This window comes from Amia ocellicauda, unplaced genomic scaffold (genome assembly GCF_036373705.1).
Source record: "Amia ocellicauda isolate fAmiCal2 unplaced genomic scaffold, fAmiCal2.hap1 HAP1_SCAFFOLD_85, whole genome shotgun sequence".
In the NCBI taxonomy this organism is placed as follows: domain Eukaryota; kingdom Metazoa; phylum Chordata; class Actinopteri; order Amiiformes; family Amiidae; genus Amia; species Amia ocellicauda.
Window position 1 is genome coordinate 275,001 of NW_027103011.1, and position 2,936 is coordinate 277,936.

A 2,936-nucleotide genomic window follows, 5' to 3' on the forward strand; every position below is an offset into this window, starting at 1 on the left:
CGGAGCCCGCACCCACCGGGGAGGTGTAGCCCTGCAGGCTGAGCGCTGGGAGCCGTCGGTCGTTCGGTCGGTCAGAGAGTGAGTGTGTGTGCTGAAGGAGAGCTCCAGCCCGGAGCCCGCACCCACCGGGGAGGTGTAGCCCTGCAGGCTGAGCGCTGGGAGCCGTCGGTCGTTCGGTCGGTCAGTCAGTGAGTGTGTGTGCTGAAGGAAAGCTCCAGCCCGGAGCCCGCACCCACCGGGGAGGTGTAGCCCTGCAGGCTGAGCGCTGGGAGCCGTCGGTCGTTCGGTCGGTCAGTCAGTGAGTGTGTGTGCTCCAGCCCGGAGCCCGCACCCACCGGGGAGGTGTAGCCCTGCAGGCTGAGCGCTGGGAGCCGTCGGTCGGTCGGTCGGTCAGAGAGTGAGTGTGTGTGCTGAAGGGAAGCTCCAGCCCGGAGCCCGCACCCACCGGGGAGGTGTAGCCCTGCAGGCTGAGCGCTGGGAGCCGTCGGTCGTTCGGTCGGTCAGTCAGTGAGTGTGTGTGCTGAAGGAGAGCTCCAGCCCGGAGCCCGCACCCACCGGGGTGTGTAGCCCTGCAGGCTGAGCGCTGGGAGCCGTCGGTCGGTCAGTCAGTGAGTGTGTGTGCTGAAGGAAAGCTCCAGCCCGGCGTCCGTCCCCACCGGGGAGGAGTAGGCCTGCTGACTGAGCGCTGGGAGCCGTCGGTCGTTCGGTCGGTCAGAGAGTGAGTGTGTGTGCTGAAGGAGAGCTCCAGCCCGGAGCCCGCACCCACCGGGGTGTGTAGCCCTGCAGGCTGAGCGCTGGGAGCCGTCGGTCGGTCGGTCGGTCAGAGAGTGAGTGAGTGAGTGTGTGTGCTGAAGGGAAGCTCCAGCCCGGCGTCCGTCCCCACCGGGGAGTTGTGCCCGGGCCCGGGCCTCCTGCCGACGGACCGTGTGGCGCATTGTCCCGACTGCGGACTTTCTCCAGCAAAAAGGCGGAGGTGCAGTACCGCCATTTCGCCACACGAGGGACGGAATGGCACCCAACTGCCCCCTGGTGTCGAAAAAGCGCAAGGGCACCCGGGCCGGTCCGCCCCAGGCAGCGGCCGAGATGCAGCACCGGGGGCCCGGCCTGCCTGCCCTGGAGGTCAGCCTGCCAGCCCTGGAGGTCTGCCTTCCAGCCCTGGAGGTCAGCTATCCAGCCCTGGAGGTCTGCCTGCCTGCCTGCCTGCCCTGGAGGTCAGCCTGCCAGCCCTGGAGGTCTGCCTGTTAGCCCTGGAGGTCTGCTATCCAGCCCTGGAGGTCTGCTATCCAGCCCTGGTAGCAGCACTGCCAGCCCTGGAGGTCTGCCTGTTAGCCCTGGAGGTCTGCTATCCAGCCCTGGTAGCAGCACTGCCTGCCCTGGAGGTCTGCCTGCCTGCCTTCCAGCCCTGGAGGTCTGCTATCCAGCCCTGGTAGCAGCACTGCCTGCCCTGGAGGTCTGCCTGCCTGCCCTGGAGGTCTGCCTTCCAGCCCTGGAGGACAGCCTGCCTGCCCTGGTAGCAGCACTGCCTGCCTTCCAGCCCTGGAGGTCTGCCTGTTAGCCCTGGAGGTCTGCTATCCAGCCCTGGTAGCAGCACTGCCTGCCCTGGAGGTCTGCCTGTTAGCCCTGGAGGTCTGCTATCCAGCCCTGGTAGCAGCACTGCCTGCCCTGGAGGTCTGCCTGCCTGCCTTCCAGCCCTGGAGGTCTGCTATCCAGCCCTGGTAGCAGCACTGCCTGCCCTGGAGGTCTGCCTGCCTGCCCTGGAGGTCTGCCTTCCAGCCCTGGAGGTCTGCTATCCAGCCCTGGTAGCAGCACTGCCTGCCCTGGAGGTCTGCCTGCCTGCCTTCCAGCCCTGGAGGTCTGCTATCCAGCCCTGGTAGCAGCACTGCCTGCCCTGGAGGTCTGCCTGCCTGCCCTGGAGGTCTGCCTTCCAGCCCTGGAGGACAGCCTGCCTGCCCTGGTAGCAGCACTGCCTGCCTTCCAGCCCTGGAGGTCTGCCTGTTAGCCCTGGAGGTCTGCTATCCAGCCCTGGTAGCAGCACTGCCTGCCCTGGAGGTCTGCCTGCCTGCCCTGGAGGTCTGCCTGTTAGCCCTGGAGGTCAGCCTGTTAGCCCTGGAGGTCTGCTATCCAGCCCTGGAGGTCAGCTATCCAGCCCTGGAGGTCTGCCTGCCTGCCTGCCTGCCCTGGAGGTCAGCCTGCCAGCCCTGGAGGTCTGCCTGTTAGCCCTGGAGGTCTGCTATCCAGCCCTGGAGGTCTGCTATCCAGCCCTGGTAGCAGCACTGCCTGCCCTGGAGGTCTGCCTGCCTGCCCTGGAGGTCTGCCTTCCAGCCCTGGAGGACAGCCTGCCTGCCCTGGTAGCAGCACTGCCTGCCTTCCAGCCCTGGAGGTCTGCCTGTTAGCCCTGGAGGTCTGCTATCCAGCCCTGGTAGCAGCACTGCCTGCCCTGGAGGTCTGCCTGCCTGCCCTGGAGGTCTGCCTGTTAGCCCTGGAGGTCAGCCTGTTAGCCCTGGAGGTCTGCTATCCAGCCCTGGAGGTCAGCTATCCAGCCCTGGAGGTCTGCCTGCCTGCCCTGGAGGTCTGCCTGTTAGCCCTGGAGGTCTGCTATCCAGCCCTGGAGGTCTGCTATCCAGCCCTGGTAGCAGCACTGCCAGCCCTGGAGGTCTGCCTGTTAGCCCTGGAGGTCTGCTATCCAGCCCTGGTAGCAGCACTGCCTGCCCTGGAGGTCTGCCTGCCTGCCCTGGAGGTCTGCCTGTTAGCCCTGGAGGTCAGCCTGTTAGCCCTGGAGGTCTGCTATCCAGCCCTGGAGGTCAGCTATCCAGCCCTGGAGGTCTGCCTGCCTGCCCTGGAGGTCTGCCTGTTAGCCCTGGAGGTCTGCTATCCAGCCCTGGAGGTCTGCTATCCAGCCCTGGTAGCAGCACTGCCAGCCCTGGAGGTCTGCCTGT